Here is a 14948-nt window from a genome sequence, read left to right as displayed (position 1 = left end):
TCTGGTGTTCGCCAGCGGTCACTGCAGGTTTAATTCTTACTCGGACGGAAGTGACGGACAAGGTAAGCGACTCATGTTGACGCCGGAGATTTTGGCGGAAAATTAAAGCGAATGGTAGTTTAGAATTGAACAAATTCCTTTAAGCTTCAGTATTACCAAATACACTTATCAATTGTCTTTATTTATTTTAATTGTGTGTCTTTAATTATTACCTAAACATTTCTATGTGCTACAAAATAGACATAATTGTAAATGTGCTGAGGTGAAACTATACTTTCAATAATATTACCACTACAGACGGTGGTTAACAGGCTGATTAAATTAATCTATGCTGATCAGCTAGCTAAAAGTCTTTACTTTAGCAGCCCAAATCAGAGGCTAACATTAGCATTTGTTAGCGTCAGCTAGGAAACTAGGGTTAGTGTAACTTTGCCTGAAACTCTTTAAAGAGTAAAGTAGAGCTAAGTGTGGCTCAATTTTGAATACAGTTTGGTGCCATTTACAATTAAGAAATACAGATAGTTTCTCTCTTTACTATTAAAGTTAACAAATATGTTTTTTATATTTATCAACCTAAAGAAAATAAACATTTAGTCTGACTTGATGTTACAATTAAAAAAGTGTTTGTGTTTTTATCTGAAGAGTATGTAAATATCTGGTTTCAACTGTATATTTGATGATGTTGGTGTTTGGCTTGATTGTCAGCACAGAGAGGGAGAGAGAGGAACAGAGAGGGAGAGAGAGGAGCAGAGAGGGAGAGAGAGCAGGTGAGACACACATGTTAGTCAAATGGTTGTTTACCAAAAGTAATCATATCACAGGTCCTCATGTATCTCGTACCTGGTGTTTCTTTTTAGGTTTGTTATTTTTCAAATTCTATATTTATTAAGTTATGCAGGCTTGTTTGCACAACAAGGCTAAATAATTATATAAACTTTTCTCAATCTAAATAGTGGACTTTGGTAGAATTAAAAAAATAAGTGTAGTGCAGGTCTATGATGATTTTTAGTGCTACTATCATCTAGTTCTGATTCTGGTTCTGTTTTGGTTAAATTCTAAATAGTCCTGATTTTGAACTCTTGTAGTCCTGTTTTAATTCTGGATCAGTTCTGGGTCTGGTTGAATTGGGGTGTAGTCCCTGTGTCTTGATGCAGCCCTGATTTTGTTCTGCCTCGCTGCTTAATTAAAAAACTAGTTTAAGGTGTCCTGCACATGTGATATATATTTTTCCCTATATGAAGTCATTCTTTTTTGAACAAAACTCAAAACAGAGCCTATTAATCTTTCAGTCATTTCTAACCCCCCCCCCCCCCCCCCCCCCCCAAATCCTTCTGGCTTGTACAGGGAGGAGAGGGGAGAGACGGACAGCAGGCGGCACCAAATAACCAGCTCTGCTTGCTGCTGCTGCTGTGCTGAAGTCTCACACACAATCTGTCGAAAGGGGAGGGGAGCTGGCTGCTTCCACAGGGCACATTTCATTCATAATATTGTCGATCCGAGCCAATTATGTATTAATTATTTTTCTAAAAACATAAACACTGATCAGAAAACGACTGTCAGCACTTCTCACTTCATTTGTGGGACTTGTGGGCCTCAGGCTTTAAATGCAGTAATATGTAGGCCTGCTGCTGCTGCCTCTCTCTTACTAGGTCAGTTAATATCAGCAGATATATATATATATATATATATATATATATATATATATATATATATATATATATATATATGAATAGGATGAGGGACCTATGGATTCTTCGATACCCAACATCCACAATGACGGCGAAACAACTAGTAGCTCAGTGTTCCAACATTCGAAAGAAGGGACTGCTCTCACAGCTAGAGATTGACGAGGTACAACACAAATGCTACGGCAAGGAGGAGTCAGGACGCCAGGTCAGGGGGGAGATATCATCACCCCCACCCGAGATTGGGTACATAGCCCCAAGTGCGATAGGAGAAGGATCGTTGAGTGCGAGAGGAACTGACCTGAAAAATAGGATCATGGCCAAGCTTGAAACCTGGATCCCGCGTAGCCGGTTACCAAGATTACGTGAAGTTCCCTCAGAAGGTCTGCTAGATGATGTTAATGCAGCACTACGGGCAATACCTACAACCACGATTACCGACACTAACAAGCTGATCAGAATCAGAATCAGAATCAGAATCAGAATGGGTTTATTGCCAGATGTTGAGGTTTACAACATTAGGAAATTGCTGCGGTGCTTCAGTGCAGACAATAAGAATTAAAGTGCTATGTAGAAAGAAAGATATGTGCATGAGATATACATGAGATATATACATGAGAATAAGAATTATGAGTGCCACATAGAAAGATATATACATGAGTGCAGGTGGTGATCAGTGCCAAACATGAAATGATGCAGTGACACAGTGTAGGGTCATGTGTTAGTGGCGGGGACAGTCATGTGGTTATTGTTCATGTGTCCAACAGCAGAGGGGAAGAAACTGTTCTTGTGGCGAGAGGTTCTGGTGCGAATGGACCGGAGCCTCCTGCCTGAGGGGAGCAGGTCAAACAGACTGTGTCCAGGGTGAGAAGGGTCAGCTGAGATCCGGGCTGCACGCCGCAGTGTCCTGGAGGTGTACAGGTCCTGCAGAGATGGGAGTCTGCAGCCAATCACCTTCTCAGCAGAGCGCACAACACGCTGCAGTCTCTGTTTGTCCCTGATAGTGGCTCCAGCGTACCACACGGTGATGGAGGAGGTGAGGATGGACTCGATGATTGCAGTGTAGAATTGCATCATCGTCCGTGTTGGCAGGTTGAATTTCTTCAGCTGCCTCAGGAAGTACATCCTCTGCTGGGCTTTCTTGATGACGGAGGTGATGGTGGGCTCCCACTTCAGGTCCTGGGTGATGGTGGTACCCAGGAAGCGGAATGAGTCCACAGAGGTGATGGGGGTGTCAGTCAGGATGATGGGGGGGAGTGGGGCTGTGTGCTTCCTGAAGTCCACAATAATCTCCACTGTCTTCTGGGCATTCAGCACCAGGTTGTTGTGGCTGCACCAAGACACCAGACGTTCAACCTCCCTCCTGTAGGCAGACTCGTCCCCGTCCGAGATGAGCCCAATGACGGTGGTGTCATCTGCGAACTTGATTAGCTTGACAGACTGGTGGGTGGAGGTGCAGCAGTTGGTGTACAGGGAGAAGAGCAGAGGAGAACAATACGTATAGATCTACAATACGGCAACAGTGATCAGTGAGATGCTTGGCTACAAGTTGAACAGCGACAAGGGGCAGTACCCTCCATGGAGAAGGAGGCTAGAGGGCAAGATCAAAGTAGCACGGAGGGAGGTTAGCCAACTAACGGAGTTGCAGAAAGGTGCGACAAATAAGGTGCCTAAGAAATACAGCAAGCTGTCCATACCTGAGGCCTTGGAAACTGCCAAGCAAAGACTCACAGCCTTGGCCAGCCGCTTGAGGAGGTACACCAGAGAGATAGAAGGCAGGAGAATAAACCAGCTGTTCTCCACAGAACCAGCAAAGGTGTACTCTCAGTGGCAAGGGAACAATAAGAGAACAGCACCACCAAGGCTGGAGACGGAGCAATACTGGAAGAGCATATGGGAGAAGGATGCAACCCATAACGGCAATGCTCAGTGGCTAGAGGATCTGAGGGCTGACCACAGCGACCTCCCTGAACAGGGTCCAGTAACCATCACAGTGGCAGATATCCAAGAAAGGGTCTCCAGTATGAAGAGTTGGACAGCACCAGGGCCCGACATGGTTCACGCCTACTGGCTGAAGAAGCTGACTGCACTCCACGAGCGTCTGGCAGCACAAATGAACCAGCTGCTAGTTAACGAGAGACACCCGGAATGGCTAACTGAAGGCCGGACGGTCCTGATCCCCAAGGACCCCAAGAAGGGACCGGTCCCCTCCAACTACCGACCAATAACCTGCCTCAGTACTACATGGAAGCTCCTGTCAGGCATCATATCGGCTAAGATGAACAGGCACATGGGTCAATACATGAGCGGGACACAGAAAGGGATTGGCAAGAATACCAGAGGCGCAAAACACCAGCTACTGGTAGACAGAACAATCAGCCGAGACTGCAGGACCAGACTGACCAACCTGTGCACTGCCTGGATTGATTACAAGAAGGCCTATGACTCAATGCCCCACAGCTGGATACTGGAATGCCTAGAATTGTACAAGATCAATGGGACCCTAAGAGCCTTCATCAGGAACTCAATGGGGATGTGGCGTACAACACTAGAGGCCAACTCCAAGCCCATAGCACAAGTCACCATCAAGTGCGGGATCTACCAAGGAGATGCTCTGTCCCCACTGCTGTTCTGCATAGGCCTGAACCCCCTCAGTGAGATCATTAACAAGACTGGCTACGGATACCGACTACGGAACGGAGCAGTTGTCAGCCACCTCCTGTACATGGATGACATCAAGCTGTATGCCAAGAGTGAACGAGACATCGATTCACTGATCCACACTACCAGGCTATACAGCAATGACATTGGAATGTCGTTCGGACTGGAGAAGTGTAGTCGGATGGTAACAAAGAGAGGGAAGGTAGTCAGAACTGAGGGGATTGAACTACCAGAAGGCAACATTGCAGACATAGAGGACAGTTACAAGTACTTGGGGATCCCACAGGCGAATGGGAACCATGAAGAGGCCGCTAGAAAAGCTGCAACCACCAAGTACCTGCAGAGGGTCAGGCAAGTCCTGAGGAGTCAGCTGAATGGTAAGAACAAGATCCGGGCCATCAACACGTACGCCCTGCCCGTGATCAGGTACCCTGCTGGGGTAATAGGCTGGCCAAAGGAGGAGATAGAAGCCACTGACATAAAGACAAGAAAGCTCCTTACCATGCATGGAGGGTTTCACCCCAAATCCAGCACCCTGAGGCTGTACGCTAAGCGGAAGGAAGGGGGCCGGGGACTGGTGAGTGTCAGCACCACAGTCCAGGATGAGACAACGAACATCCAAGAATACATTAGGAAGATGGCCCCAACTGACCGAGTGCTCAGTGAATACCTCAGGCAGCAGAAACCCAAGAAAGAGGAGGGAGACGAGGAACCATCATGGAAGGACAGGCCCCTGCACGGTATGTACCACCGGCAGATAGAGGAGGTGGCTGATATCCAGAAATCCTACCAGTGGCTGGACAAAGCTGGACTGAAAGACAGCACAGAGGCACTAATCATGGCAGCACAAGAACAAGCTCTGAGCACAAGATCCATAGAGGCTGGGGTCTATCACACCAGGCAAGACCCCAGGTGCAGGCTGTGTAAAGATGCCCCAGAGACAATCCAGCACATAACAGCAGGGTGCAAGATGCTAGCAGGCAAGGCATACATGGAACGCCATAACCAAGTGGCCGGCATAGTGTACAGGAACATCTGTGCCGAGTATAACCTGGAAGTCCCGAGGTCAAAATGGGAGATGCCCCCAAGGGTGGTGGAGAATGACCGAGCTAAGATCCTGTGGGACTTCCAGATACAGACGGACAAAATGGTGGTGGCTAACCAACCGGACATAGTGGTGGTAGACAAACAGAAGAAGATGGCCGTAGTGATCGATGTAGCGGTTCCGAATGACAGCAATATCAGGAAGAAGGAACACGAGAAGCTGGAGAAATACCAAGGGCTCAGAGAAGAGCTCGAGAGGACGTGGAGGGTGAAGGTAACGGTGGTCCCCGTGGTAATCGGAGCACTAGGTGCAGTGACTCCCAAGCTAGGCGAGTGGCTCCAGCAGATCCCGGGAACAACATCGGAGATCTCTGTCCAGAAGAGCGCAGTCCTGGGAACAGCTAAGATACTGCGCAGGACCCTCAAGCTCCCAGGCCTCTGGTAGAGGACCCGAGCTTGAAGGATAAACCGCCCGCAGGGGCGTGCTGGGTGTTTTTTTTAATTTTTATATATTAGCAGTGAAGTTGTTGACTAAAGTGCTTTCCAATAATAAACAGAGATAACAGTTAAAAGCCATACATTAAGCAGAGAAATAAATAAATATAAAATAAATACACAAATGAAAAAGAAGATAAAAATTTAATATTAAAACATAAATAAAATAGACAAAATCTACAATGAATAAAATTAACAAAATAAAAAGATTAAGAGTGACCAACAGCTGACTAAAACTGACTACAAACTGACTCTGGTACTACTCCTAAAAAGCCTTTGAAAAAAAGTGTGTTTTTAAAAGTGATTTAAACATTTCAAGTGTTGGGGCCAGTGTAATATGGAGGGGCAGTTTATTCCATAATTTGGGGGCCACAACAGCAAAAGCTTGGTCCCCCAGTTGTTTCAGTCTAAACAAGGGGACAGCAAGGGGTGACTGGTCAGTTGATCTAAGCGACCTTTGTGGAGTGTACAGGTGTAGAAGGTCTGACAGGTAAATAGGAGCCAGGCCATTTAAAACGTTAAAAGCAAACAATAAAATTTTTAAATGAATTCTAAAACGGACAGGCAACAGGTGTAAAGAGGCAAGAACAGGGGTAATGTGCTCACGTTTGCGTAACCCTGTGAATAGGCGAGCAGCAGCATTCTGGACCATTTGCAAGTGTGATAGTGAAGCCTGATCAATACCAATATAAAGTCCATTACAATAATCAAGGCGAGCGGTCACAAATGCGTGTGAGACTCTCTCCAAGTCACAAAAAGAAATAAAAGGTTTTACTTTAGAGAGCTGCCTCAGCTGAAAAAACTATTTCTCACCACTGTATTTATCTGTTCGTCCATTTTAAGAGCAACACAGAGATTCATATGTTACTATGTATTAATATATCACTGATGGGACATGAGGCCTGCTGAAGGCAGTCAAACTGAGGCCAGACTCAAGGTGATGAAAACCATCACTTGTTGAGCAAACTGAAGCTCTTCTGCTGCCACCTACTGGCTCTTATTCATCTGTGACTTTTTACACAGTGCATACACTCACTGGCCACAATTTTAGACACACCTGCTAGGTCTGCTATGTGAATCTCACAGAGAACATTGTGCAGTGCATGAACTGTTATTTGTTCTTCATTATTAAAATGAATGTTAGAAATAAACAGCAGCTTTTTTGTGACACTCTGCTCTAAATACGGAGTATGAACTGTACAAGATGATGGGATTCCTCCATCCTTTACACCAGTTTACTGTCCTGTCAGATTCTTCGTTCAGCCGAGAGCTGCACACTTGTTTTATTGTCTGCGCCTGACCTCAGTTATTGGAGAGCTTCAGTGCCGCTCGACAGCAGAGTAAGACCATTTTTAGATAGTGGTTGGTTAATTTTTGTTGTCTGTAGATGTTACAGCAATGTAGCTATTTAAACTATTTGTTTTGAATTTAGCAGTTACTGATTCTTTTTAATTAAAGCAACTGGAAATACTTGTTTTTGTGTAGTTTATAGACACACGTGGGTTCATCTACATTTGGGTTAAAATAAAGATTATTCATAGTCATTTCTACAATAATAAACACGTTGAACCTACAAGAGCAGAAAATATTAATCAATTGCCCAAAGTTTGAGCATTTTCCACGAAAAATCCACAATTTAAAAAACACTGAAACTCAAACCTTGACAGGACCATCATACAAACACAGAGGAGAGTGTAAATCATGACAGAAACCATGAACAGGAGCAGGTTTCACACACACCAGATTCAAACAGGATAAAAGTCAAACACAACACTGGTGCAGTTATTTTTAGCAATATGCTTGCAGTATATTTTATGAAGTTTAGCTGCTACTTCTGATACTACATCTTTGGAATTCTGCTTCATGGCTCATTACTTAACGTAAAACTAAAGGTCACAGAGGAGTTGATCGAAAATTCTCATAAATAGAAAATCTGTTCAAACATGTAATACTGATTGTTTTTTTATTGTATTCAAGTGATTATAGAAAGACTAATAAAACAAGTATTATTGATGTACACAATTCATTGTATGCCTAATTGAATTTTATATTATCATTATTATTTTATTGTTTCCTTTACAAAACATGTTAAACAAAAATTACACGGAATCACAGGACACTTGCGGTCTAACAATGACATTGTGTCCTGATGTACTCGTTGATGTTCTTGTCCCATCCTGGACTGTGGTACTGACACTCACTAGTCCCAGGCCTCTTTTCTTTTGCTTAGCATGCAGCCTCAGGGTGCTGGACTTGGGGTGAAACCCTCCATGCATGGTCAGTAGTGATGGGAATTCCAGCTCTTTTAAGAGAACCGGCTCCCAAGTGGCCCTTCAGGTTGTTTTGTTGCTTTAATTAATTTATTATCAACAACAATATAAAATTATGCACAAAATGAACTACTTAATGAATCTGTGTTGTGTGTTGTGGCCTCTCTTTCTGTCCCACGTCTCAGGTCTCTATGTTCTGTCTCCGCAGTCTGTTAAGTTTACATGTCTGGAGTTCAGTCCATGTGTTTCCTGTTTTACTTTGAAGGTCTGTGTTTCATGTCACTGCATTCAGTTTTGCTTTCCCCTATCTTGTTATGCCCAATTAATCCCAGCTATGTCTCCCTCCTGTTTCCTGTTCCCTGATCACTCCCTCTGTGTATATAAACTCTGTGTTTTCTTCTGTTGTCTGTCGTGCTGTCTGCTCATAACGTGTGTTTTCCTCTGTGCTCAGTGGTCCTAGGTTTCTAGTTTTTTGTTTGTTTGTTTTGCAAGTGTAATGTTTATTGAGTGTTTTCATCGCAACTGCAATAAAGCAGCCTCTTTGAGTTTACTTCCTCGTCTGAGCGTCCTGCATTTTGGGTCCTACTTCCTGCCTGCCACAGTGGAACATGCCACAATGCAGAGCTGGAATGGGACAAAAACAAATCGACCTGGCCATTTTGACTAGAGACCGGCCCACCAGGTATTATAGGAAAAGCTATAAAGTCTTTGAAAACAAACGCTGTTGTGAAAGTGATGTGCACTGTCTTATTGGTATATATGTATCAATCCAATAACATTAAACCTTGCATTTAAATCTATTTTCCTTTTTATTCTGACTCACAGTAAAATAGCGGCAGAATGGTGGCACAGTGACAGTCCCGAGTTTGATTCCACCACCTGGCTGGGGTCTTTCTGTGTGGAGTTTGCATGTTCTCCTTGTAAATGGTAAATGGACTGGTTCTTATATAGAACCTTTTCTACTCTTCTGAGCACTCAAAGCGCTTTATGTGCATTCACTCATTCACACCCATTCGCACAAGCACATTTTTGTAAGTGCTTTCTAAGTAACATTCACACACATTCATACATACGGTACTTGTGTTTGTGTGGGTTTTCTCACTTTGGCTTCCTCCCACAGTCCAAAGACATGCAGTTAGAGGCATTATGTTAATTGGTCACTCTAAATTACCCACACATGTGAGGTTGTGTGTCTCTGTGTTAACCCCGTGACAGATTGGCAACCTGTTCAGGGTGTACCCCACCTCTCACCCTGTGGTAGCTAGTTAGGCTCCAGCCCCCCATGTCCCTGACAAGGGTAAGTGGAAGAAGATGGACTGAAGACTTAGGAGATCTTCTTAAATCTAAATATCATGTATCCTGTGTCCCAACCTGTACCTTTATCTCTGACAGCTGAGTGAGGTCAGTTTTCCGTCACAGACAGCTGGGTCAGTGCACCATGAATAATCAGGCTGGCTGTGAATCATCTCTACAAAAGTCTGTGTCGAGGACACATGCTGATGATGTTTACAACAATCTTAAGTAGTCAGATTTAGAGGTTGACAGTGAATCTCTTGTAGTTTCAGCTCAAAGAAAAGATGTGACTGAAACCAAAACCTAGAGCCTCTGAAAGGATCAGAAAACGAGGAGGAAACTTCAGTCTCTTCAGGCAGTCTGCTACTGACTATGAAATAGATTTTTTAAAGTCACTGACTTAAACACACTTTGTTATGAACAGTAAAAAAAGAACATTTTCAGGATTCATGACATTTACTGAAGACCCCATCCATAGTCCACTGAGTGCCACCATGAGGTCAAAATGAAACATAGCTGCAGTAGGTCTGATTAAAAAGGAGCTTCTGCACAGTTTTTAGGTTTAAAAAGATTTAAAAAGTAAAGTTTGTTTTGAAATCTGATCTTTTTAATGTTACTGAGAAATATTTAGGAAAAAGCAGCAGGTGATAAACTGGACACCCTCAGACTGATAAAATATAAAAAGATGAGTATTACATATTTTACATTTACTAGACACTTTATTAGGTACACCATGTCTGTCTGACCCTCTTTTTTCTGTGAGAACTACTCTAATCCATCATGGGACTGATCCAGTAAGGTGATGGAAACATCCATCCATCCCCTTCACTTATCCTTTTCAGGGTAAGGGGGGTCGCCAGTCTGTCGCAGGGCTAACACACAGAGACAGACAACCAATGTTTCCAATTAACCTATCCCCACTAAGTGCATGTGTTTGGGAGGAAGCCAGAGTACCTGATTATGGAAGCATTCCTAAGAATTTTTTGTCAGAATTGTTAGAGCGCCCTCTAGTTGAAGATAGCTTGCTATGACACTGGCTTTAAATCAATATGATAAAAATAAATTCTCTTTACAGCATGAATAACAGACGAGCTGCAGAAATGTATTAAGCAAAAGTGTAAACACCAGCTCATTTATTTCTTTATTTGTGTGGACAGAGAGTCGTGATGAGGATCACAGTGAAGCTGAGATATGATGGTAATGAACTTCCTTAAAACTATGTTTTATTTTTTGTTTTTTAATTATTTTTATTTTTATTTAATTTATGTTACACAAAGCTTCCATATGTCACTGTTGTAGTGGGACATTAATCAGCAGGACACCATTTGTGAGTCACATATGTGGGGATTCACACTCAGAGATGCGACACATTCCCCCTTTAAAGTCTTTGTTTATATTTGGTGTATGTTGCTTTACTAAGTATTAACTCATAAGTGTAAAAGTCCCCAAAACACATTTGATTACTTTAAATAAGAAAAATAGTGATCTAAAGAGTCCGTTATTTTTATCTGATTCTTTTTTTATACCATACAGTCATATAGATCACCCATGTTTTTTGTGCTAAATAGGGATGGAACATGGGTATATTATATATATTATATGTAATAGGGATAGAACACCTGTTTTTGTTCACTGATTTTGGGTATATTGTAATTTTTAAGGTTGCAAATTGTACTTTCAGACATTTTGGAATTTTTTTTTTATGAATATGTGTTTTGTAAATGATTTATCTTACTGGGAATTTGAATATTAAAACTCATTGTCCGTCTAGTTCATTTGTGAGTATACTTCTCCTCATTGTTTCAGTGGCTGTTTAGGGAAAACACGTCACTGTTTTAATGTTTGTATATATTGTAAGCAAGACTTGCATAGACTCCACACTGGGGTGGAAGAGAGGCATGTTTGTGTCTACTTATATTGCCTTTTAGAAAACAGAGCCAGTTTATTAACCAACCGACACAATGCAGTCTACCAGTTTATATCTGCTTCATCAGTATCATGTTTGTCTGACAACATTAAAAGCTTCAAAACAAAATCCACAGAGGTCAGAATCACTGGATTATCCAGAAAAACAAAACATGCAGTTAGTCAGTTGTAAACATCAGAGTCTAGCAAATGCTCGCTGCTCTCACACTGTGACTGTCACTACTGATTCTATGGCGCAAACAGGATAACAGATGGCTGTAGCTTCAAGCTTTGGTAAGGGAAGCCTTACACCTGCTTTATTTTTAATGACCAGCGGTGGGCGATTCACAGTTTCATATAAGTCTTTGTTTGTGATTTGTGACAATGCAAATGAAAACATAAAGTTCATCTTCCACATCGTGATATTCTAAGATGCATATATGAGGATTAAGGAGGGTGAAGAATGCTTTTAAATATCATATAACAATTTCCTTGGTAGAAAACTGTGCAGACTGTCATGAATGTGCATTACGTAAATGCTTTTTTAAACACAGAAAACCTTCACCAAAGTCTTTGTTTCATACTTTACATAAAGCATGGTTGCTGAGGCAACAGTAAAATTAGACTGCGATGGAAAGGAGAAGTTTGAAATGACATTTGCCTTCACATTTGATATTCAAACTAGCTTTATCGAGTGCAGGATCAGGTGATGGTTTAATGGAGTGGCCGTGTCACGCAATGTGGAAACTTCTGCAAACACACCCTGTTCATTTCTGTTTCCTCTCTGAAAGTTAAAACCATCATTACCATTCTGCATATTTTTATTGCAAAACCACAGTTATGTGCTTGCTCTTACTATTTAGAGTTAGAGAAACAGCCATACTACTTTTTGACTTATCCTCCATTAAATCAGTGAGCACATTATTAACAGCTATCTATGACCAGGGGATTAGATTTACAAAAATGAATTGTTGAGATAATGGGTAGAGAAATGCTACCTATACAACTGAGATTTAAACAGTATTTTATGAGAAAAGTGACTTACAGTAAATGAGATGGGAGAAAATTAAAGTGGTTTTAGCAGTTCCACATTATTGAGTGCCGGTGAAGTTCAGGTTTGAGTGATTTTTCTTAAATAAGACTAAATGAGACCCACAAATGATGGAGTTCTGTGCCAGATGGCCTCCACAGTCACCTGATCTACATTTAAGCAAAATGGTTTGGGATGAGATGGACCCCAGAGTGAAGATTAAGGGCCAACAAGTGCTCAGCATCTCTAGGAAAGCATCTCTTTCAGGTGATTATATCATGAAGCTCATCAAGAGAATGCCAAGAGTGGGCAAAGCAGTAATCAAAGCAAAGGGTGGCTATTTTGAAGAATCTAAAATATGAAATATGTTTTGAATTCTTTCACACTTTTTTGTTTACTACATGATTCCATATTTGTTTATTCATAGTTTTGATGCCTTCAATGAGAATCTACAATGTAAATAGTCATAAAAATAAAGTAGAATCGTGAAATGAGAAGCTGATTCCAAACTTTTGACTGGTGGTGCATGAGTCGGAAAATCCTTCATTTCCTTGCACATAGAGGTTTGTATTTTCTTCACTTATCTTCAGCTTCTGCTCTCTCTTCTAATTTCACTGATCCAATGGGAATGATTTCTAACATCTATTTTGAGGGGCCATATTATCAAGAGGTGGTCATGACATGGACAAATAAGAGAAATGGCTGGAAATTTAGCTGCTAAGTTAAGTTTAGGCTAAGAGTAAAAACGAGGTATCCCAGCTGTCATCAGAAGAACAATTAACATGTTGCCCTAAATGATTTTAATTATGATTATGAAATTTGTTGGCAGTATAATTAGAAGAAAGATCAAAGTTACCTACAAACTGAACAAACCAAACTTGTTAAGTTCAATAAAAAGGAATAAAAGTTGATTTGAGATCTCATGTTTCAATTCAGGAAGGGATTCTGAAACCAACTATTCCCCACCTCGACCTGCCCGGGTTAACCAAGCACACCATTGTTTTTCTTGTGACATTACCAATAAGTTGATGTGTCACATGGCCCTCTTCCTATTGAAAAACAAAAGTTGTATCCAAGATGGCCGACTTCTAAATGGCCACCATGGTCACCACCCATCTTGAGGAGTTTGCCCCCTCACATATACTAATGTGCCACAAACAGGACTTTAATATCACCAACCATTCCCATGTTATTACGGTGTATCCATATAAATGGCCCTCCCTGTAAAATAAAACCAAATGTGAAAATCATCTAATTGTTGTGTGTCTGTTTTATTTTCAGCAGTGTTTTGACTTGATTTCTTCCCTGTAATGTGAAAAAGTTATTTTATTTAAGGCCACTGTGTGATCAGAATAAAGCTGGAAGTATAATATTTTCAATAAAGCGGACAAAGAGACGTTTTACAAACCCAGAGCAGAGGTGACTCAGTAGGGTTAAAATTAGGCTAAAACTAATATTTAGTTACAGAGCTGGGGTGAAAACTGGACATGCTTTTATATAACAGAACATGTTTCACAGAGACACTTTAATTAAGTGTCTGAATGTCAAGGCAGCAGTACTATTTACCAGAACCATAACTGAGCCATAAGGAACTAAATTAGGCCCAGATTAGTCAAAGATATGACAAAGACTCGTCTGTGGCTCAGAAGGATGAACAGAAAGTGTGAGTCATAAACAAACGAGTTTAAGCTTCACAAATGTTATTTGTTGGCTTGTCCAACTTATGAAGCGCCTTGAGGCAACTTTTGTTGTGATTTGGCGCTATATAAATAAAATTGAATTGAATTGAATTGAATTGAATTGAAAATGAAACTTGTTGGGTCTAAAATGGCCGCTCAGATTGTGAGGAAGCAGAGAAAAACAAAATGGAGGTTTGAAGCTGTTTTGTAGTCACAGAAAAAGATGAACAGTAGTTCATTCTCTTCTATTTCAGGGAAGGCATTGTTTGTATTTGAGCAGGACAACACAAAACCACAAACTGCAGCTATTACAACACCATGACTTTCTCTGAGAAGAGTAGAACCAGCAGCTGTTTCCATTATCCTTCATCACTGTGTTTCAAAAAAAGCTTCATAAAGGGGGTGGAGGGGGGGCAAAGTTATGCTTCACAGCATAAACCACAATATGTGACAGTTTGATCAAGTTAAAGAGAAGGTCTCCGCTTACAAACTGCACATATCATGTTTAGTTATAAAGGACAGCTTCCTGTTTTTAGTCTCATGAGTATTAGTTTTCTTCTAAGGAGTCTGCATGATGTGTTTTGTGTTCTATAGTTAAATGTTTTACTGTTAAAGGTTAAAAAAATCCACCTCACATAAATCATGTTAACCTCATTTGTTTTTAATTGAGTAAACCCCCAAAATTCTAACAGAGAGCTGGTGCTTAGAATACAGTTGAATAAATATTAAAAAGAGATGATTTAATCATTTATGTACAGGCTGGAGTCTTCATGATCAACATGCTGGTTCAGATGCTGATCCTCTCAGTGGAATCGCACTTTCTCTTTCCTCCTTGTATAAAAAAAAGATTTTTAATGTTAATTTAAATTCAAAATTCACAGTTTAA

The 14948-nt window shown here is 41.2% G+C and overlaps 1 protein-coding gene across 1 annotated transcript in view; it reads right to left on the bottom strand.

Annotated features, from left to right (window-relative positions):
- LOC143415652 (programmed cell death 1 ligand 1-like) overlaps window positions 1–14948 on the bottom strand; it is a 158904-nt gene that overhangs the window by 58939 nt on the left and 85017 nt on the right. The gene's annotated exons all lie outside the window — the stretch shown is intronic.

Source organism: Maylandia zebra, unplaced genomic scaffold (genome assembly GCF_041146795.1).
Source record: "Maylandia zebra isolate NMK-2024a unplaced genomic scaffold, Mzebra_GT3a scaffold02, whole genome shotgun sequence".
NCBI lineage: Eukaryota > Metazoa > Chordata > Actinopteri > Cichliformes > Cichlidae > Maylandia > Maylandia zebra.
This window is presented reverse-complemented; position numbering and strand designations above follow the sequence as displayed.